General features: G+C 42.0%; 1 non-coding gene across 1 annotated transcript; it reads left to right on the top strand.

The window, feature by feature from the left end:
• The first annotated feature begins 17,999 nt into the window (after positions 1-17,999).
• Trnat-ugu (transfer RNA threonine (anticodon UGU)) lies at positions 18,000-18,073 on the top strand. Its single transcript has one exon. It is a non-coding gene; the product is annotated as a tRNA-Thr (tRNA).
• Positions 18,074-23,883: the final 5,810 nt, after the last annotated feature.

The following is a 23,883-nucleotide window of genomic DNA, read 5'->3' as shown; positions in this document are numbered from 1 at the left end:
AGATTTAAAACTTGTTTTCCTACCTATCAGACAATACATGTTATTGGACCAATGATCAGAAATTTATATTGCAGCACATTGAACTATTTCCTGAGATAATGACAGATTTAATAATGGGTAATAAAGGTAATGCTTTCCTCTAGTGTTGTAGGTACGGACATCTCTGTCCTTCTCAGATTATTTTGTATTATTTATGACGAATTTAATTAACGAATACATGTATTGTTACGATGCACTTAAAATGCTTAAGGGGCTCCGGAAAGGCTCAAAAATCATGAAAAGTTCAATTTTTACTTTTTTGCGTTTTCTGAATCTGCAGACTATTACCTTTTAATAGATATATAATTTATTCAATTCCGAAGACTACAACTATTTTTAAATTTTTTTTGAAATGTGTTCTACATGGGCGTGACCCACTGTGACGCTGTTAAACTGCTGTCAAATGGTGTTATTATTAACGTCCGTGTTCATCAGGTACATTTTAGTGATGTGAGATAAAGTATGTGTTGTGGCTAACCTGTGATGGTTCAATATATATCGCTGGTGTGATTGTCGATTGTTTCATGTTTATTTACTCTGTCGTTATCTCGAAAATATTCGTAATTAATTCTGTTTCTTGAGTCTCTGTTTTGTTGAAGTATAATAATGAGTAAAAGTAAAGATATTAGAAATCCTCTGAAGGCTTTTAAGAAAAGGAGAAATGTTGGAAAGCCAAAGGTATGTGTTATTACTGTAAACAATAAAGACGATGAAAATCCCCAACATAGCTTGTGTCCCAAAGAAGAAGACAGTTGGTGTAAATATAACAAAGGATTGCTAACTGGTGAAGTGTACACTCATAAGCATAGTCTGCCTCATGCAATAATGGAGGTGATAAAACCTATTTTCAGAGACTTAGCAGCACCTGAACTGTTGAAAAAGTGTATTCACGGAAAAACTCAAAACCCCAATGAAAGTGTAAATAGTGTTATATGGTCGAGAATCCCCAAGACTGTATTTGTTGGAATAGAAACACTTCACTTTGGTGTGTATGATGCTGTTGCGACTTTCAATGATGGCAACATTGTAAGGTGCAAGGTATTTAGAAATATGGGAATGAAGATAGGTTCTAACATGGTACGAGCGATGCTTGCTTTAGACAAGGAACGCCTTCGGGCTGCAGACAGGGCTGTAAAGAGTCTAGAAATACAAGCAAGAGTAAACAGGAGGAGGAACAAGAGGAAGCTGGAGGAGGAGTTTGCAGAGGATGAAGATAATCCATCCTATGGACCTGGAATGCACTAAAAAGTTAATCCAATCTTTGTCGCTCGATTCCCAAAACTTTTATTTTCTCATACTAATTACATGTTTTCTAAGGATCTGCCAAACATATTTGTTTCAAACTTTCAGTAAATGTTACACAGTACCTTCTGCATAATTTAACACAGCCTTTTTCCAAAAAACTGTATATTTTTGAATATATAAATAAAAAATTGCAAAAAAATGTTGTGAATCTTCATTACAGTTGAAAAAAAATCATCTTTAATAACTGAACTAAAATTTTGTAAAATCTCTGTGTTAAGTTGTAGCCCATATTCCAATAAATAATCTGTAAAAAGTTCAACTTCCTACCTCAAATACTTTGTGAGGAAAGATGTAATTTATAAGCGTTATTTTAATATTGCAAGTATAGGGCGTTCCGGAGCCCCTTAACTCCTTGAAGAGGTACCTACATGTCCAGACACTCTGTGACCAAAATGGTACTGACACAGAGGATGACAGACTAAAGGCCGAAATACTAAATGTCTTTTTCCAAAGCTGTTCACGGAGGAAGACTGCACTGTAGTTCCTTCTCTAGATTGTCGCACAGATGACAAAATGGTAGATATAGAAATAGACGACAGAGGGATAGAGAAACAATTAAAATCGCTCAAAAGAGGAAAGGCCGCTGGACCTGATGGGATACCAGTTCGATTTTACACAGAGTACGCAAAGGAACTTGCCACCCTTCTTACAACGGTGTACCGTAGGTCTCTATAAGAGCGTAGCGTTCGAAAGGATTGGAAAAGGGCACAGGTCATCCCCGTTTTTAAGAAGGCACGTCGAACAGATGTGCAGAACTATATACCTATATCTCTAACGTCGATCAGTAGTAGGATTTTGGAAGACGTATTATATTCGAGTATAATGACTTTTCTGGAGACTAGAAATCTACTCTGTAGGAATCAGTATGGGTTTCGAAAAAGACGATCATGTGAAACCCAGTTCGCGCTATTCGTCCACGAGACTCAGAGGGCCATAGACACGGGTTCCCAGGTAGATTCCGTGTTTCTTGACTTCCGCAAGGCGTTCGATACAGTTCCCCACAGTCGTTTAATGAACAAAGTAAGACCATATGGACAATCAGACCAATTGTGTGATTGGATTGAAGAGTTCCTAGATAACAGAACGCAGCATGTCATTATTATGGAGAGAAGTCTTCCGAAGTAAGAGTGATTTCAGGTGTGCCGCAGGGGAGTGTCGTAGGACCGTTGCTATTCACAATATACATAAATGACTTTGTGGATGACATCGGAAGTTCACTGAGGCTTTTTGCGGATGATGCTGTGGTATATCGAGAGGTTGTAAAATGGAAAATTGTACTGAAATTCAGGAGGATCTGAAGTGAATTGACGCATGGTGCAGGGAATGGCAATTGAATCTCAATGTAGACAAGTGTAATGTGCTGCGAATACGTAGAAAGAAAGATCACTTATCATTTAGCTACAATACAGCAGGTCAGCAACTGGAAGCGGTTAATTCCATAAATTATCTGGGAGTACGCATGAGGAGTGATTTAAAATGGAATGATCATATAAAATTGATCGTCGGTAAAGCAGATGCCAGACTGAGAATCATTGGAAGAATCCTAAGGAAATGCAATCCGAAAACAAAGGAAATAGGTTACAGTACGCTTGTTCGCCCACTGCTTGAATACTGCTCAGCAATGTGGGATCCGTACCAGATAGGGTTGATAGAAGAGATAGAGAAGATCCAACGGAGAGCAGCGCGCTTCGTTACAGGATCATTTAGTAATCGCGAAAGCGTTACGGAGATGATAGATAAACTCCAGAGAGACGCTCAGTAGCTCGGTACGGGCTTTTGTTGAAGTTTCGAGAACATACCTTCACCGAGGAGTCAAGCAGTATATTGCTCCCTCCTACGTATATCTCGCGAAGAGACCATGAGGATAAAATCAGAGAGATTAGAGCCCACACAGAGGCATACCGACAATCCTTCTTTCCACGAACAATACGAGACTGGCACAGAAGGGAGAACCGATAGAGGTACTCAAGGTACCCTCCGCCACACACCGTCAGGTGGCTTTCGGAGTATGGATGTAAATGTAGATGTAGATGGCGGCCGTGGGAGATAACCACATATTATTCTGATTGCTCCCTTTTGTCGAATCAATAGTTTCTTACAAAGTATCGAGCTACTTCCAGACAATTATTCAATAAGACGTTATTGAATGCAACTATGCAAAATATATCAGGAGACTGATTCGCTTGTGTCCAACACGACCATTTAGACGAAGAGCATAAGTAGACGAACTTAATTATTTGAGAAGTTCAGTAACAGACTTCTTCCATTTCAAGTTCTCCTCAAAATATACAACCATAAATTTGGAGCATTCGGCCCTATTTACTGCTTCCAGTTCATGTGCTACGTCCGATACTCGAGTGACTATTTGTTATACAGAAATGAAGGGAGAGCCCATTTTCAGAGACTCACTTAGTAGGTCTTCGAAAATCATCAATCACAAATTTTTCTGCTGGTTTATCTCTAATGGGTTTCATTCTAACATTAGTATCGTCTGCAAAAGTAGCAAAGACTGCTTGTTTAACGTTACGTAGAAGGTAATTCACATATATATAATAAATTGTTGTTGACCCAAAACTGAACCCAGTGGGCTCCCTATGTGATTTCTCCCTACTCTCTAAAATTTTATACCCTTTCAACATTGTCTGTATTATTCAGTAAAACTTTTGATATTGTGTTCGTTACGATCTTCGACCAGGTTACCTAGCTTTCCAGATCCATAATGGAATTTTTTATTTCAATGTCTTTCATACTGTGCATCTTGGTAAGGGTCGAAACGACACTACTTTGTAGTATTTCGTACATACAGATATCGAAAAGTTGGCCATTAAATATTTGTGGGCAACGACGTGTAGTCTCGTGTGTATGACATACACTTTTTTTTAGCCTTCCAGCGTCAATCAAAGTCCTTACCTTTTCTATGGTTTAAAATTAGAGCTCTTCTTCATCAGATTACTAGAACGTTTCCAGTTTCGATCACGTACCAGACACAAAATTCTATCATTATTTTTACAATGAGTATGTCTGAAAAACTTTATCATTTCATTAGAATATTCGAGTAATGACGTAAGTATCACGATGTGTCACAGTCATTTTCACGACACATGTGCTGTAATTGCCTCCAATCTGTTGCAAGCTAGAAAAGAGTTAAAATTATTTATGTCGAAACAAATTGACCTGATTACGAAAGATGGAATAGAGGCACATGGGATTCTCCATGTGCCAATGACTTTTTATTTGTTAAGTGCCTTGCAATTTGAGTTACTGGAACTTTCAGCTTTTCTTCTATGCGAGCAGCTCCCAGAATTATATTATTGTTTAGTCGAGATAGCTTCGCTAAATGAATATTTAACTAGGACGGTTTTTCTTCCAGAGGTACCGAAATGGTTCCGTAATAAGAACGCTTGTTTACACAGTATCACGTAAATTACTAGACCACTCAACCGGTTCGCGATGTTCCGGGAGCGTACATAGCAGAAACGAAACTATGCAGGAGTATCGACTCCAGTGCTCAGGATCAATGGGGCTGGAATTCTGCTCTCCGAGCTTCATTACGGTCCATCGCTACTGCCCTCCTTCCTCTCTGCTCTGGAGACGTATTAAACACGCAGTGAGGCTAACCGTAGTTTTCAGAATGGGCACAGTAACGACAATCGCTCATTCTGTAACGCACAGCAGTGCTACAGCTTCCGAAAATATACGAGCACTTGTAAAGGTTCATTTTAATAAACTTATTTAAAATCAAGTACGTGAGCCCTGTACAGAGTAACAACTATAGAACGTTTGTTCAACTTCAATAGTGTTGTTTATTTTAATTTTCGTAGTTTGTAGCACTATATGTTGGGAAACTGATACCTATTCAGATGGAGGCCAGTCTGTGCTCTCATTCCCACTTGTCTGCAACGTAGAAGGAGACGCTACTGAGCCGCTTAACTTGTGACGAATAGTGCGAGGTACGTACAGCTGCGGAAGGATTCACAAGAGATGGCATAGTAAATTTCCCCAATAAGCACGTGTGGGCAGTTGAAAATTCTTTAGCAGTTTGGAGGCGATGCATGGTCCTTCCCTCACATTCCCCTCCCCTCCCCCCTCCCCCGCTCCCCTGTTCACTGAACTTGAATCCGTTGAATTTCTGACTATGGGAACATTTAAAAGCATTGTTGTATACCCAACCAACGGACAATGTGCAGACGTTACATGATCGTGTGACCTATACATGTGACACAGTCTGAATGGAGCCAGTGTAATGGAAGGAGTGCGTGATTCGCTGCGAAGAAGGGCTAAAGGTTGTGTCAGGTAACCATAAGCAGCACTGCCTATAGTGTTTGCTTCTACATAGCAGACAGATGGGAGTGGGAGGACCAATTGAACCATATCTCAAAAGGTATCAATTTCCTGCCATATGATTATGCGATTATGTGCGTGTCAGGATTTAACAACGAAACCAGAAAAATGGTTAGGAAGCAAGGCTACAAACTACAGGCAAAGTAAACATAAATTATTGAGACTGTAACAAGATGTATGCACGAAACTTACAGAAGTTACGGTCATACCTTAGCAAAAGATCTTGCTGAGAGCTGCTCCTACGTAAAATCGCAAAGTATGTCAAAAGGTTCTCTCCAGTGATTCATTGACCAATCTGGTGGGTCATGAGGAGGTAGCAAAAGCATTTAACAAACCATTTACGCAGGAGAATCGTACAAAACATACCGTCATTTGACCATCACCTGCACTCCCTTATGGAGGACATAGTAACAAGCAGCCTTAGTGTAGAGAAACAATCGGAAAACTTGAAAACAGGTAAGTCACCAGGTCCTGATGGAATCCCAATTCGATTTTATAAAGAGTACTCTACAGCTTTGGCCCATTATTTAGTTAGGATTTATAGCTAAACTGTCTCTCAGCGCAAAGACCCCAAGCGACTGAAATAAGAGCTGGTGTCACCTATAAGAAAGGTAACAGTACGGATCCGCAAAATTGCAGATCAATATTCTTAACATCGGTTTGCTGCGGAATACTTGAACATATTCTCTGTTCGGGTATAATAAATTTCCTTGAGAGCGAAAAGTTTCTTTCCACAAATCAGCAGTGCTTTAGAAAGCATCGCTTGTGCAAAAATCAGTTGGCCCTTTTGTCACATGATATCCTACGAGCTGTGGATGAAGGCCAGCAGGCACATTTCATATTCCCAGACTTCAGAAAGCATTTGACATGGTGCCACACTGTCGACTGTTAACGAACATACAAGCAATCGAAATAGGTTCCCAACTCTATCAGTGGCTCGAACACTTCTTAAGTAACATAACCTAGTACGTTGTTATCGAAGGCGAGTGTTCAATAGAGAAAACGGTATCGTCAGGTGTGACCCAGGGAAGGGCGATAGCATCTTTGTTGTTTTCTGTATACACAATTGATTTCGCCAACAGAGTGAGCAGCAATCTGCGGTAGTTTGCTGATGATGCTGTAGATTAAAGGAAGATGTCGAAGCAGAGAGACAGTAGATCGATACAACATAACTCTGACCAGATTTATAGTTCGTGTGATGAGTAGAAGAATGTAAGTTACATCTACATATACATCTACATCTACATTTATACTCCGCAAGCCACCCAACGGTGTGTGGCGGAGGGTACTTTATGTGCCACTGTCATTACCTCCCTTTCCGGTTCCAGGTGCGTATGGTTCGCTGGATGAACGACTGCCGGAAAGCCTCCGTGCGCGCTCGAATCTCTCTAATTTAACATTCGTGATTTCCTCGGGAGGTATAAGTAGGGGGAAGCAATATATTCGATACCTCATCCAGAAACGCACCCTCTCGAAACCTGGCGAGCAAGCTACACCGCGATGCAGAACGCCTCTCTTGCAGAGTCTGCCACTTGAGTTTGCTAAACATCTCCGTAACGCTATCACGCTTACCAAATAACCCTGTGACGAAACGCACCGCTCTTCTTTGGATCTTCTCTATCTCCTCCGTCAACCCGACCTGGTACGGATCCCACACTGATGAGCAATACTCAAGTATAGGTGGAACGAGTGTTTTGTAAGCCACCTCCTTTGTTGATGGACTACATTTTCTAAGGACACTCCCAATGAATCTCAACCTGGTACCCGCCTTACCAAAAATTAATTTTATATGATCATTCCACTTCAAATCGTTCCGCACGCATACTCCCAGATATTTTACAGAAGTAACTGCTACCAGTGTTTGTTCCGCTATCATATAATCATACAATAAAGGATCCTTCTTTCCATGTATTCGCAATACATTACATTTGTCTATGTTAAGGGTCAGTTGCCACTCCCTGCACCAAGTGCCTATCCGCTGCAGGTCTTCCTGCATTTCGCTGCAATTTTCTAATTCTGCAACTTCTCAGTATAGGCCTACTACAGCATCATCCGCGAAAAGCCGCATGGAACTTCCAACACTATCTGCTAGGTCATTTATGTATATTGTGAAAAGCAATGGCCCCATAACACTCCCCTGTGGCACGCCAGAGGTTACTTTAACGTCTGTAGACGTGTCTCCATTGATAACAACATGCTGTGTTCTGTTTGCTAAAAACTCTTCAATCCAGCCACACAGCTGGTCTGATATTCCGTTGGCTCTTACTTTGTTTATCAGGCGACAGTGCGGAACTGTATCGAACGCCATCCGGAAGTCAAGGAAAATAGCATCTACCTGGGAGCCTGTATCTAATATTTTCTGGGTCTCATGAACAAATAAAGCGAGTTGGGTCTCACATGATCGCTGTTTCCGGAATCCATGTTGATTCCTACAGAGTAGATTCTGGGTTTCCAAAAATGACATGATACTCGAGCAGAAAAAATGTTCTAAAATTCTACAACAGATCGACGTCAGAGATATAGGTCTATAGTTTTGCGCATCTGCTCGACGACCCTTCTTGTAGACTGCGACTACCTGTGCTCTTTTCCAATCATTTGGAACCTTCCGTTCCTCTAGAGACTTGCCGTACACGGCTGTCAGAAGGGGGGGAAGTTCTTTCGCGTACTCTGTGTAGAATCGAATTGGTATCCCGTCAGGTCTAGTGGACTTCCCTCTGTTGAGTGATTCCAGTTGCTTTTTCTATTCCTTGGACAATTATTTCGATGTCAGCCATTTTTCCGTTTGTGCGAGGATTTAGAGAAGGAACTGCAGTGCGGTCTTCCTCTGTGAAACAGCTTTGGAGAAAGGTGTTTTGTATTTCAGCTTTACGCGTGTTATCCTCTGTTTCAATGCAATCATCATCGCGGAGTGTCTGGATATGCTGTTTCGAGCCACTTACTGATTTAACGTAAGACCAGAACTTCCTAGGATTTTCTGTCAAGTCGGTACATAGAATTTTACTTTCGAATTCACTGAACGCTTCACGCATAGCCCTCCTTACACTAACTGTGACATCGTTTAGTTTCTGTTTGTCTGAGAGGTTTTGGCTGCGTTTAAACTTGCAGTGAAGCTCTCTTTGCTTTCGCAGTACTTTCCTAACTTTGTTGTTGAACCACGGTGGGTTTTTCCCGTCCCTCGCAGTTTTACTCGGTACGTACCTGTCTAAAACGCATTTTACGATTGCCTTGAACTTTTTCCATAAACACTCAACATTTTGAGTGTCGGAACAGAAATTTTCGTTTTGATCTGTTAGGTAGTCTGAAATCTACCTTCTATTACTCTTGCTAAACAGATAAACCGTCCTCCCTTTTTTTATATTCCTATTTACTTGCATATTCAGCGATGCTGCAACGGCCTTATGATCACTGATTCCCTGTTCTACGCTTACAGAGTCGAAAAGTTCGGGTCTGTTTGTTATCAGTAGGTCCAAGATATTATCTCCACGAGTCGGTTCTCTGTTTAATTGCTCGAGGTAATTTTCGGATAGTGCACTCAGTATAATGTCACTCGATGCTCTGTCCCTACCACCTGTCCTTAACATCTGAGTGTCCCAGTCTATATCTGGTAAATTGAAATCTCCACCTAAGACTATAACATGCTGAGAAAATTTATGTGAAATGTATTCCAGATTTTCTCTCAGTTGTTTTGCCACTTATGGTGCTGAGTCGGAAGGTCGGTAAAAGGAGCCAATTATTATCCTAGCTCGGTTGTTGAGTGTAACCTCCACCCACAATAATTCACAGGAACTATCCACTTCTACTTCACTACAGGATACACTACTACTAACAGCGACAAACACGCCACCACCGGTTGCATGCAATCTATCGTTTCTAAACACCGTCTGTGCCTTTGTAAAAATTTCGGCATAATCTCTGGCTTCAGCCAGCTTTCCGTACCTATAACGATTTCAGCTTCGGTGCTTTCTATCAGCGCTTGAAGTTCCGGTACTTTACCAATGCAGCTTCGACAGTTTACAGTTACAATACCGATTGCTGCTTGGTCCCCGCATGTCCTGACTTTGCCCCGCACCCTTTGAGGCTGTTGCCATTTCTGTACTTGCCCGAGGCCATCTAACCTAAAAAACCGCCCAGTCCACGCCACACAACCCCTGCTACCTGTGTAGCCGCCTGCTGCGTGTAGTGGACTCTTGACCTATCCAGAGGAACCCGAAACCCCTCCACCCTATGGCGCAAGTCGAGGAATCTGCAGCCCACACGGTCATTCAGACCCTCCACTCGTCTCTGTACCAAAGGTCAGCAGTCAGTCCTGTCGACGATGCTGCAGTCGGTGAGCTCTGTTTTCATCCCACTAGCGAGACTGGCAGTCTTCACCAAATCAGATAGCCGCCGGAAGCCAGAGAGGATTTCCTCCGATCCATAGTGACACACATCATTGGTGCCGACATGAGCGACCACCTGCAGATGGATGCACCCTGTACCCTTCATGGCATCCGGAATGACCCTTTCCACATCTGGAATGACTCCCCCCAGTATGCACACGGAGTGCACATTGGTTTTCTTCCCCTCTCTTGCTTCCATGTCCCTTAGGGGCCCCATTACGCACCTGACGTTGGAGCTCCCAACCAACAGTAAGCCCATCCTCTGCGACTGCCCGGATCTTGCAGACTGAGGGGCAACCTCTGGAACAGGACATGCAGCCATGTCCAGCCGAAGATCAGTATCAGCCGGAGACAGAGCCTGAAACCGGTTCGTCAGACCTCCAGAATGTCTTTCGCCCCCTGCCACACCTTGAGACGACCTCCCGCTCTACCACAGGTGAGGGGTCAGCCTCAATGTGGGCAATATCCCGGGCAGCCAGAGCCATAGTCCACTCGGGGGATGCGTGGGACGAGCCGGCCGTCCACGACAAAGCCCCATCCAGACCCCCACAGTGATGCCCATTGGCAACAGCCTCAAGCTGTGTGACCAAAGCCAACACTGCCTGAAGCTGGGAGCGAAGGGATGCCAACTCAGCCCGCATCCGAACACAGCAGTTGCAGTCCCTACTCATTCTAAAAACTGTTGTGCAAAGAACGTCTGAACCAATCTACAGAGAACAAAAACAATTCGACACAAAATTTAAACAGTTATTAAAATACAAGACTGCCTAGTAAATGCAGTAATGCTGCTGCTTGCGCACTGCTGACACACTGCTCGGCGGCGGAAGGAGACTACGCGATTTTACACTATTCAGGTACTAAAACGCGATGCTGCAACTCTCAAATACTATAATACGCCCAAAATTTATGAATTAAACAATGCAAGTACCCAAAAACACTCAAAGAAATTAAGAATTGAACTATGTAACAAATAAGTCAGCTAAGAGTATACGACTTGCTGCTGGCAGCTGCTTATGCAACGGCGGCAGGGAGCACACTGGCTGTGACCAACCGACACTGGCCGTTCAAAACAACAACAGATGCAGATGAGTAGCAAAACACATCCTTAATGTTCAAATACAGCATCAGTAGCGTGCTACGTGACACAGTCACGTCAATTAATTATCAAAGTGTATCGTTGAAAAGCAATATGAAATAGAATGAGCATGTAAAGATTTAGTAGGGAAGGCGAATGGGCGACTTCGGTCTATTGGGAGAATTTCAGGAAAGTGCGGTTCGTCTGTAAAGGAGACCGTATATAGGACACTAGTGCGACCCATTGTTGAGTACTGTTCTACACCAGGTGAAATGAAAGGAAGCAATCGAAGCAGTTCAGAGGCAGCCTGCTAGATTCGTTACCGGTATGTTCTAAAAGCACACACGTAGTACTGAGATGCTTCAACAGCTCAAATGCGAACCGCTGCTGGAAAGGCAACGTTCTTTTCGATGAGCAGTATTGAGAAAATTTAGAGAACCTGCATTTGAGGCAGACTGCAGAACGGTTCTGCTGCCATCAACGTATATTTCACGTAAGTATCACGAAGATAAGATTAGAGAGAGATTAGGACCTGCACTGAGGCATAAAGACGGTCATTTTCCATCGCTTTATTTGCGACTGGAACAACAAAGGAAATAACTTGTAGTGGAAGAGGATACCCTCCACCACACTCCATACTCTGGATTGTGGAGTATGTATATGATGTAGATGTATAAAATTTTCTCCTAGTTTTGACCAATAGTCTTCCTGTAGGAACATGTAATTGCTGTATATTAAGACAGTTTCGAAATCTATAGAATAGAGAATTTGGGAGGCGGAGCACCAGCAAAGGTCGAACTGCAAGTAAAAATAGCGCCCGATTCCAGAGATTAATGCAGAAAACAAAGCATAAGTCCTGTCTGTGGACAAAATTTTAATGAGAAGAGAGCTATTTATTGTTGTAAATGCGATGGCAACGAAAAGCACTTCTACATTGTCCCATTTTCCACTGATGATCTATGAGATGTAGATGTCTTATCATTAGAATGGCCAAAGGTCATAAGTGTTTCGTTTCTTTAATAGTTTACTAGCTGACCCGGCGAACTCTGTACCACCTTAAAGCCAATAAATAATCAGATTTTGGAAGCTAAGTTCAATTTGTTACTAGGAAATACAAATAAAATAATTAAGTATTTTAATGATTCTTTATTCTATATGTTTTTTGTTGCATAGCTTCCACTCTTAAATTAAGTGCCTTGTGATACACGACATTTTTTGTTTTATTATCAGGCGCAAGAACAAACAATGCAGACGGTCTTCCGATCCGTGAACATGCCACATATAATTGACCATGTGAAAAATATGGATATTTCAGATTTAAACCACAAACTTTCAAGGATTGGCCTTGTGATTTGTTAATGGTCATAGCGAATGCAAGACCGATCGGAAATTAAAGTCTTTTAAACTCAAACGGCGTATCGGTTGGGATCATCGGGATCCTCGGAATGAGAACATCCTCACCTTCGAATTTTCCCTTGAGTATAGTCGCGTAAACAACATTGTTCATCAATTTACTTACCACCAAACGCGTACCGTTGCACAGTTTTGGTTGGTTTATGTTTCGAAGCATGATTACTACGGAACCAACTTTTAGGCGTAAATTGTGCGGTGGTAAGCCAGGCACATCCAAGGAGATACTTGGTGGCTTCATTTGTCACACAGTCAATAGATTTGAATGAATGCATTTTACCAATTCATTTTGAATTATATAGTTTAGGTCATATACATCTTTATTCTTACCCATTAAAATTGCTCGCTTACTCAACTATTCATTACTTTTGTGGTTAGTAATGATGTTTAGGAATACTTTGTTGATAAGTTCGTCTTTCGATGACACAAAGTTACAGAAATTCAGAGGAAATGAAATCAATCCGTTCGATTCTTCGACAGATACTCGACCATTACCCATAGTCAGCAATTGCTCAGAGAAATCTTCAGCAGATGTATCATTAAGCAATGCAACTCTCATGTTTGTTGTCAACTGAAGTTTCTTCACATAGCGCCATAGATTCGATGATTTGAGGCAAGCATTTATATCGTCTGCAGCCTTTGATATTGAAAGTACTGGCAGTGTTTGGTGGAAATCTACTTCATTCCCTTCATTCGCAATGTTTTGTATCCTTCTTGCATTACGGCTTAGTCGAAAAATATCCGATCGTCTTGGTCGCGGCATTGTTAATGATGATTCAAAGAAAATACAAATTATTTCTTTACATTTTTAAGTAATGATATATACTGATACTTAACCATAGACGTTTAGCTGTCATTTGCGGTTTGTTATTCCATGCCAGATGCGTTTACATGGAAGAACCCTGGAGATACTAAAAGGTATCAGATAGATCATATAATGGTAAGACAGAGATTTAGGAACCAGGTTTTAAATTGTAAGACATTTCCAGGGGCAGATGTGGACTCTGACCACAATCTATTGGTTATGACCTGTAGATTAAAACTGAAGAAACTGCAAAAAGGTGCGAATTTATGGAGATGGGACCTGGATAAACTGAAAGAACCAGAGGTTGTACAGAGTTTCAGGGAGAGCATAAGGCAACAATTGACAGGAATGGGGGAAAGGAATACAGTAGAAGAAGAATGGGTAGCTTTGAGGGATGAAGTAGTGAAGGCAGCAGAGGATCAAGTAGGTAAAAAGACGAGGGCTAGTAGAAATCCTTGGGTAACAGAAGAAATATTGAATTTAATTGATGAAAGGAGAAAATATAAAAATGCAGTAAATCAAGCAGGCAAAAAGGAATACAAACGTCTCAAAAATGAGATCGACAAGAAGTGCAAAATGGCTAAGCAGGGATGGCTAGAGGACAAATGTAAGGATGTAGAGCCTTATCTCACTAGGGGTAAGATAGATACTGCCTACAGGAAAATTAAAGAGACCTTTGGAGATAAGAGAACCACTTGTATGAACATCAAGAGCTCAGATGGAAACCCAGTTCTAAGCAAAGAAGGGAAAGCAGAAAGGTGGAAGGAGTATATAGAGGGACTATACAAGGGCGATGTACTTGAGGACAATATTATGGAAATGGAAGAGGATGTAGATGAAGATGAAATGGAAGATACGATACTGCGTGAAGAGTTTGACAGCGCAGTGAAAGACCTGAGTCGAAACAAGGCCCCCGGAGTAGACAAAATTCCATCGGAACTACTGACGGCCTTGGGAGAGCCAGTCCTGACAAAACTCTACCATCTGGTGAGCAAGATGTATGAAACAGGCGAAATACCCTCAGACTTCAAGAAGAATATAATAATTCCAATCCCAAAGAGAGCAGGTGTTGACAGATGTGAAAATTACCGAACAATCAGTTTAATAAGCCACAGCTGCAAAATACTAACACGAATTCTTTACAGACGAATGGAAAAACTAGTAGAAGCCGACCTCGGGGAAGATCAGTTTGGATTCCGTAGAAATACTGGAACACGTGAGGCAATACTGACCTTACGACTTATCTTAGAAGAAAGATTAAGGAAAGGCAAACCTACGTTTCTAGCATTTGTAGACTTAGAGAAAGCTATTGGCAATGTTGACTGGAAAACTCTCTTTCAAATGCTGAATGTGGCAGGGGTAAAATACAGGGAGCGAAAGGCTATTTACAATTCGTACAGAAACCAGATGGCAGTTATAAGAGTCGAGGGACATGAAAGGGAAGCAGTGGTTGGGAAGGGGAGTAAGACAGGGTTGTTGCCTGTCCCCGATGTTATTCAATCTGTATATTGAGCAAGCAGTAAAGGAAAGAAAAGAAAAATTCGGCGTAGGTATTAAAATTCATGGAGAAGAAGTAAAAACTTTGAGGTTCGTCGATGACATTGTAATTCTGTGAGAGACAGCAAAGGACTTGGAAGAGCAGTTGAACGGAATGGATGGTGTCTTGAAGGGAGGATATAAGATGAACATTAACAAAAGCAAAACGAGGATAATGGAATGTAGTCGAATTAAGTCGGGTGATGTTGAGGGTATTAGATTAGGAAATGAGACACTTAAAGTAGTAAAGGAGTTTTGCTATTTGGGGAGCAAAATAACTGATGATGGTCGAAGTAGAGAGGATATAAAATGTAGACTGGCAATGGCAAGGAAAGCGTTCCTGAAGAAGAGTAATTTGTTAACATCGAGTATAGATTTAAATGTCAGGAAGTCATTTCTGAAAGTATTTGTGTGGAGTGTAGCCATGTATGGAAGTGAAACATGGACGGTAAATAGTTTGGACAAGAAGAGAATAGAAGCTTTCGAAATGTGGTGCTACAGAAGAATGCTGAAGATTAGATGGGTAGATCACATAAGTAATGAGGAGGTACTGAATAGGATTGGGGAGAAGAGGAGTTTGTGGCACAACTTGACCAGAAGAAGGGATCGGTTGGTAGGACATGTTTTGAGGCATCAAGGGATCACCAATTTAGTATTGGAGGGCAGCGTAGAGGGTAAAAATCGTAGAGGGAGACCAAGAAATGAATACACTAAGCGGATTCAGAAGGATGTAGGTTGCAGTAGGTACTGGGAGATGAAGAAGCTTGCACAGGATAGAGTAGCATGGAGAGCTGCATCAAACCAGTCTCAGGACTGAAGACCACAACAACACACGTTTAGAGCGGTCGAACGGGATAAAAAGTATGGTATGTCCGTCTCCTGGTTCTAAGCTACCTCTCCACCAATTTTCAGCCAAATCGATCCAGCCGTTCTTGACTTATAAATAGTGTAACTAATACGACTTTCTTTTATGTATATAGATTGCCTTATTTTCTAATTTACTAAATTCAGTTTAGAACGATCTTATGCAAATTACGAGGGACGTTCAGTAAGTAATACAACACATTTTTTTCTGAAACTAGGTTTATTTCATTCAGGATTGCAATACACCATATTATTCCCCACTCTTTCGGCTACAAAATCATATTTTTCAACATAATTTCCAATCAGTGCGACGGGTTTAGCCATCTTACTGAGAGGGCCTGTGCGCCCGCATGGCACGACTCTAGTAGTCGACTTCGGAGCCAACGACTTGCTGCATCAATAACCTCCACACCATCGACGTACTGCATCCCGCGGAGTGCATCCTTCATTCGGACAAACAGATGGAAGTCGGAAGGTGCGAGATTTTGGCTGTGGAGTGGACGAGGAAGAACAGCCGAATCAAGTGTTCTGAGTTTCTCTCGAGTGCGCCGACTTGTGTGGGGCTTTGCATTGTCAAGGAGATGGAGAAGTTCGTTTGCATTTTTGTGACGACGAAGACGCTGAAGGCGTTTCTTCAATTTCCTGAGGGCTGCGCAATACACTTTAGACTAGTTCATCGCGCTATGACGGAGGACATCAAAAGGAAAAGCCCCTTCAGAGTCCCAACAGACCGTCGCCATGACTCTATCAGCTGAAAGTGGGAATTTGAACGTTTTCGTCGGAGTGGAGCTGGTGTGGTGCCACTCCATGGATTGCCGTTTTGTTTCCGACTCGAAGCAATGAAGTCATGTTCCATCGTCTATGGCCTGTTTGACAAAAACTGTCACGATCAGGCTCTTAACGCGCAAGCAATTCCGCACAAATGGTCCTTCGTTGCTCATTACGGTCTTTTCCATTCGGTTTTGCCATAGCTCTAATTTCTTTATCAGTGTATCCACTTTCCCATTCCAAGGCTCTACAGTAGCCTAATTACCTTGAAGTGAAGCTTAAGAGTATTTAGTTTCCCAACAATGTCAGTGACGTAAGCCATTTTTAATAGAAAATCTGCATTGCTGAAGCCTGTCTGCCAGAAAGCGACTTTTCTCCATTGAGAGACGGAAGACCTTGTTCCTCTTCTCATACATGCTTTTCAATACTTTACCTCTTGACTGATATCGAGCATTACTAATAAACGACAGCTGAGTGTGTTCAGCACCCATCTCCTCATGCAGCACTTTAGAAAGCGTTGAATTTATAGATTCTGTCTTAATAATATTAACTGTTTCTATAGCCGCTTGCAGGATTTCATAAAGTGATAGGCTAAGTACTTTTGAGACCAGAGACTCCGGATGTACGAGTGCTGTTCAGAAAGTAAGGTCCGATCAATCGTGAAATGGAAACCACAGTGAAAATCCGACGAAGCTTCACATAGATATGTTGGACAGTATATCTAGTATGGCCATCGAGTGCGTCATGTCGCTCTTTTCAATTCTGATCGCACAGTGAGCACGTAAAGAAGCCTCGAAAACGGTGTGTCCCGCCAAGTATGAGTGCCTGTGAGAGATTTCGCCTGATTTCATGCAGCCCGCACAACATTACTGCCATGCATCTCCTTCTACATGACAATCCTCGGCCGCACAATGCAGAGCCAATGAGGTGCATCCTGCAGCGTTTTCGATGGGAAGTGTTTCGTCACCCATCATACGGCCTGGACGGCTCCCTCAGAGTTCCTTCCCTGGACACATGAACTGCTGGATATGAAGATAACGTTTTGGCACAGGCAACAAGCTGCAGGTCAACATAGAGAATTGGTAGCAAGCACAGGCAGTTGCATTCTGTTATTGGAAAGTTGGTACAATGCTATGACAAATGTCTCAGTGAGAGTGGCGGCTGTGTAGAAAAGTGGTTGGAAGGAGTAGCTAACTCTTGCAAATAAAACATTTTTGGTTTACGCTGTGATTTCCATTTCGCGACAGATCTGAGTTTATATACAAAGACAGTAACTTGTTCTCGAAAGAACAGTTATTGTTGATGACCGTGCAGCTTTTCCCTGAAATAAATGTTGACTAACTGACAACCTCAGCTGCTGACAGGTGTTGTTGTCTATAAGGTACAATACATATGTAGAATTGTGGACAGTTGGGAATGTGAGTCTCACGGGAAGCGTGCAAGGGATAAGTCCCTGCAGTCGCGCTATTCATCTGTGTCCTCGGTGGCTCAGATGGATAGAGCGTCTGCCATGTAAGCAGGAGGTCCCGGGTTCGAGTCCCGGTCGGGGCACACATTTTCAACTGTCCATATCGAGGTATAACAACAACACCTGTCAGCAGCTGAGGTTGTCAGTTAGTCATCATTTAGATCTGAGTTTACTTTCCGAACAGCCCTCGTATCATACAGTGAGTCCATGCTGCTTCAGTAACTACATCTTCAACTTTAGCTTGCAGTCTACCATGCATTCCAGACATGGAGTGAGCTCCATCTGGACCTATTCCATGACAGTCTGTTTGGATTAAAAAAGTACTGATCATGTTAAAAAAGCTTTGAGCTGTAGCTCATTTCAGTACCGATTCATAGAAAAGCAATTTCTCTCGAATGAAAAGTTCATCAACGAAACGAACGTAAGCAATCAAATCAGAATCTTTATGAATATCAGTCGCTTCGTTCACTTGAAGTGCAAGACAGTTAACATGCAATTTATCGATTAACGGGTTTTCCTGTCTCTGAGCTTTATTTTATGCTCATATTCAACGTATTTTTGTGCAAATTTTTTCATACAAACTTCCTGGCAGAATAAAACTGTGTGCCCGACCGAGTTTCGAACTCGGGACCCTTTCCTTTCGCGGCCAAGTGCTCTACCATCTGAGCTACCAAAGCACGACTCACGACCGGTACTCACAGCTTTACTTCCGCCAGTATCTCGTCTCCTACCTTCCAAACTTTACAGAAGTTCTCCTGCGGACCTTGCAGAACTAGCACTCCTGAAAGAAAGGATATTGCAGAGACATGGCTTAGCCACAGCCTGGGGCTAAGCCATGTCTCCGCAATATCCTTTCTTTCAGGAGTGCTAGTTCTGCAAGGTCCGCAGGACAGCTTCTGTAAAGTTTGGAAGGTAGTAGACGAGATACTGGCAGAAGTAAAGCTGTGAGGATCGGCCGTGAGTCGTGCTTCGGTAGCTCAGATGGTAGAGCACTTGGCCGCGAAAGGAAAAGGTCCCGAGTTCGAGTCTCGGTCGGGCACACAGTTTTATTCTGCCAGGAAGTTTCATATCAGCGCACACTCCGCTGCAGAGTGAAAATCTCATTCTGGAAACATCCCCCAGGCTGTGGCTAAGCCATGTCTCCGCAATATCCTTTCTTTCAGGGGTGCTAGTTCTGCAAGGTTCGCAGGAGAGCTTCTGTAAAGTTTGGAAGGTAGGAGACGAGATACTGGCAAAAGTAAAGCTGTGAGGACTGGGCGTGAGTCGTGCGTCGGCAGCTCAGATGGTAGAGCACTTGCCCGCCAAAGGCAAAGGTCCCGAGTTCGAATCTCGGTCGGGCAAACAGTTTTAATCTGCCAGGAAGTTTCATATCAGCGCACACTCCGCTGCAGAGTGAAAATCTCATTCTCTTTTTTCATACAAATTGTTACTGACAAAGAAAAAGACATATCTTAACAGTTGTGTAAATAATTTTTAATCGGTAAATTGTGAGCCTCTACAGCACAAAATGGTGGCCAAAATGCTTCTGCATGGGCTGTGCAGCTAAATGGTTGCCACGATTGAGAGTGAAATATAGGTCTACAATCAAAATTAAACATATGTATATTATCAGAACTAAATTCTCTGTGTCGTGAACCTCGAAAATCAAATTTTGTGTTGTGGTTTTGAAAACCGCGTGCTCTTGAAAACTAAGTCCTGAAAATGGATTCATTTTGTTGCCTTTAAATGTAAATGTTGTTGTTGTGGTCTTCAGCCCAGAGACTGGTTTGATGCAGCTCTCCATGCTACTCTATCGTGTGCAAGCTTCTTCATCTCCCAGTACCTACTGCAACCTACATCCTTCTGAATCTGCTTAGTGTATTCATCTCTTGGTCTCCCTCTGCGATTGACGAAGGCCGATGTAGGGAGAAACGATCATCATAATAAAAATGAAGACCTCGCACGGAAAGATATAGGAGTTAGTTTTTTCCGCGCGTTTTTCGAGATTGAAATACTAGAGCATTATTGTAAAGGTGGTTCGATGTACCGTCTACCAGGCACTTCAGTGTGATTTGCGGAGTATCCATGTAGATGTAGAACTCTGTAAGTATCCAGGTCTACAGATGAATTCAGATCGAGTTAGGAAATAAAGATGGCAGTTCAACTAGAAAATCATCGATTCATTATTCTGGCACTGCAGATAGACAGAAGAGGCGATGTGAATAAAGATTCCAGCACATTCAACAACTCTAAACTAATCAATGCAAACGGAATTCTGAATTTTGTATGTTACCCACACAATAACCTACTGCTTGACTGGAACAATGAGAGTTTGGTCTACTGCAAATGTAGTCAAGGTTTTGCATTTCTTACTATGAGAGAGATGAATCTGGATGCATGCTCGGCCCACAGAAGTTTAAGGAACTTGTTGTTGTGGTCGTTTGCTCAAAGCAGAATGAGGGTATAAAGTCGTGAACGATGAACATCCATACTGATTTTGAATCATCATATAACTCTAAACTAATCAATCCAAAAGGATCCCCCTGAATGTTGTATGTTACCCATACAATAATCTACCGATTGACTGGACAATGAGAGTTTGGTCTACTGCAAATGTAGTCAAGGTTTTGCATTTCTTACTATGAGAGAGATGAATCTGGATGAATGCTCGGCCCACAGAAGTTTAAGGAACTTGTTGTTGTGGTCGTTTGCTCAAAGCAGAATGAGGGTATAAAGTCGTGAACGATGAACATCCATACTGATTTTCAATCATCATACAAATTCCTTCCAAGTACTATGACATACATATCACTGTTACATGATGTTGCTGTTGTGGTCTTCAGTCCTCAGACTGGTTTGATGCAGCTCTCCATGCTACTCTATCCTGTGCAAACTTCTTCATCTCCCAGTACCTACTGCAACCTACATCCTTCTGAATCTGCTTAGTGTATTCATCTCTTGGTCTCCCTCTACGATTTTTACCCTCCACGCTGCCCTCCAAAACTAAATTGGTGATCCCTTGATGCCTCAGAGCATATCCTACCAACCGATCCCTTCTTCTGGTCAAGTTGTGCCACAAACTCCTCTTTTCCCCAATCCTATTCAATACTTCCTCATTAGTTATGTGATCTACCCATCTAATCTTCAGCATTCTTCTGTAGCACCACATTTCGAAAGCTTCTATTCTCTTCTTGTCCAAACTATTTATCGTCCATGTTTCACTTCCATACATGGCTACACTCCATACAAATACTTTCAGAAATGACTTCCTGACAGTTAAACCTATACTCGATGTTAACAAATTTCTCTTCTTCAGAAACGCTTTCCTTGCCATTGCCAGTCTACATTTTATATCCTCTCTACTTCGACCATCATCAGTTACTTTGCTCCCCAAATAGCAAAACTCCTTTACTACTTTAAGTGTCTTATTTCCTAATCTAATTCCCTCAGCATCACCCGACTTAATTCGACTACATTCCATTATCCTCGTTTTGCTTTTGTTGATGTTCATCTTATATCCTGCTTTCGGGACGCTATCCATTCCATTCAACTGCTCTTCCAAATCCTTTGCTGTCTCTGACAGAATTACAATGTCATCGGCGAACCTCAAAGTTTTTATTTCTTCTCCATGGATTTTAATACCTACTCCGAATTTTTCTTTTGTTTCCTTTACTGCTTGCTCAATATACAGACTGAATAACATGGGGGAGAGGCTACAACCCGGTCTCACTCCATTCCCAACCACTGCTTCCCTTTCATGTCCCTCGACTCTTATAACTGCCATCTGGTTTCTGTACGAATTGTAAATAGCCTTTCGCTCCCTGTATTTTACCCCTGCCACATTCAGCATTTGAAAGAGAGTTTTCCAGTCAACATTGCCAATAGCTTTCTCTAAGTCTACAAATGCTAGAAACGTAGGTTTGCCTTTCCTTAATCTTTCTTCTAAGATAAGTCGTAAGGTCAGTATTGCCTCATGTGTTCCAGTATTTCTACGGAATCCAAACTGATCTTCTAAGATAAGTCGTAAGGTCAGTATTGCCTCATGTGTTCCAGTATTTCTACGGAATCCAAACTGATCTTCCCCGAGGTCGGCTTCTACTAGTTTTTCCATTCGTCTGTAAAGAATTCGTGTTAGTATTTTGCAGCTGTGGCTTATTAAACTGTTTGTTCGGTAATTTTCACATCTGTCAACACCTGCTTTCTTTGGGAACTGTTACATGATAGTGTTATTAATTACACAGCAATTATAACGTGGTTCTGTTTCATACTTGAGGCATTCCACGAGCGCACCTCAAAATGGAACATCATTGCAGATCTGCTGGGTTTGAAGATGAATGTGGAAAATTTGTGTTTGAAGAAGTTGTATTTCTTGCATTCATGTACAAAATACCCAAACTGGTTTGCGAATCATAAGAAGTAAAACAATGTACATTATTGGGATACCTGACCTGGAATCTCCTGCCCATGTCAGAACCATCTTCAAGGTTCACCGCCGATAATATTTGCACAGTGGACTAAACAACGCTAACAATCAAACTGTGGCCCCCAACAGTGCCTCTAACTTGGGTCTTTCAGTATAAGAAGCATGTCCTCCTAACGCATCCCCAAATCAAAAGAAAATTAATATATTCGTAGATGACCAGGAAGAAAAATCTGAAATGAAAAATTGTTTTTCTTAAACTTCCTTTATCACAATATAAAACTACTGAATACACAGATGTAGAAAATTGGTCAAAAATAGCAAACAAACTTGAAACAAAATTCAAGGCCATTGATAATACTGATGGTTGCAAAGTTATTAAATGGTAATGGGGTGGTCGAGTTAACACGATGCCACCCGCCTCCCAATATATATATATATATATATATATATATATATATATATATATATATATATATATATATATATATCACGTAACGCTATGTGACTAATATTTGGTGAATTGACAGAGATCTGAACCTCTAGCTGGACGTTCAAAACGACATACATTAGCTGAAATACAAGTTCTGCAGGTCAGATTTACTCATTGTAGTGAAGACAATCTTCCTCAAAGAAAGATCCCTAATATGCATTGGCTGCAGACATACTTACCAGTGTACTGCTCAATGAGTGATGTGGAGTCTTGTTGCAAGTGCGCGGCTGCTAAGACCGCAAGCAGTGTATCACTGCACCATGTCGAGTGGATAATCACGTGTGGCACCTGTCAAATAACCAGCTCTACCCGGTTCGGCAGAGCTATGTCAAATTCCACAAAAAATCCTAACGTCAAGCGGCTCGCGCAACCCGCAACTCCACCACAGACGCACCAAAGAAACGCGCAGGAATTTCTCCCGCGCGGTAAACAATGCTCTTCTACTCAGAGCGGTAGTTTAAGTAGATGCCAGACTGTCGCCCACTACACCCTGAACTCGCAAATGACCTGTACCACAGCGCCAGACAATAGACCCCCTTCGTCCCGCATCATAACGCAAGGCGCCGGACAATGCCCTGTGGCGTGCTGTATGCAGAGAACATAAAAGGCTATAATTTATGGGTTGTCAGTCTCCACAGTGCGGCGTGGTCCTTGCTTCTATGACAGCCTGGGAGTGCCTTCCAAGAACTGCTTATCCTGCCTTGGTCTGCACCTCAGCTGTGGATCTAGGTGTACTCGCCGATACAAAAAAGATACAATGCTGATTATCAATTGCCTCCAACTATTAATCCTAGTGGCAAACGAACTCTGTCATTCCACGTTATACATCCATTTAATTTGCCATATGGGTGACTACGTAACTGAATTGTCTATAGCGCCTCTGTACAGGTTATTTACTTATCAAAGATGAAAGAAAAGGAGTCCAGACGTTAGCTATGTTCCCGCTGACACATTTTTTTTTTCACTGAGGGATACTTAGATTATAGTAGCGTGGCATGCAA

The sequence above is a fragment of the Schistocerca nitens genome, chromosome 9, assembly GCF_023898315.1.
Source record: "Schistocerca nitens isolate TAMUIC-IGC-003100 chromosome 9, iqSchNite1.1, whole genome shotgun sequence".
Classification (NCBI taxonomy): domain Eukaryota; kingdom Metazoa; phylum Arthropoda; class Insecta; order Orthoptera; family Acrididae; genus Schistocerca; species Schistocerca nitens.
Note: the sequence above shows the minus strand (reverse complement) of the source record. Positions and strands in the feature narration are given on the sequence as shown.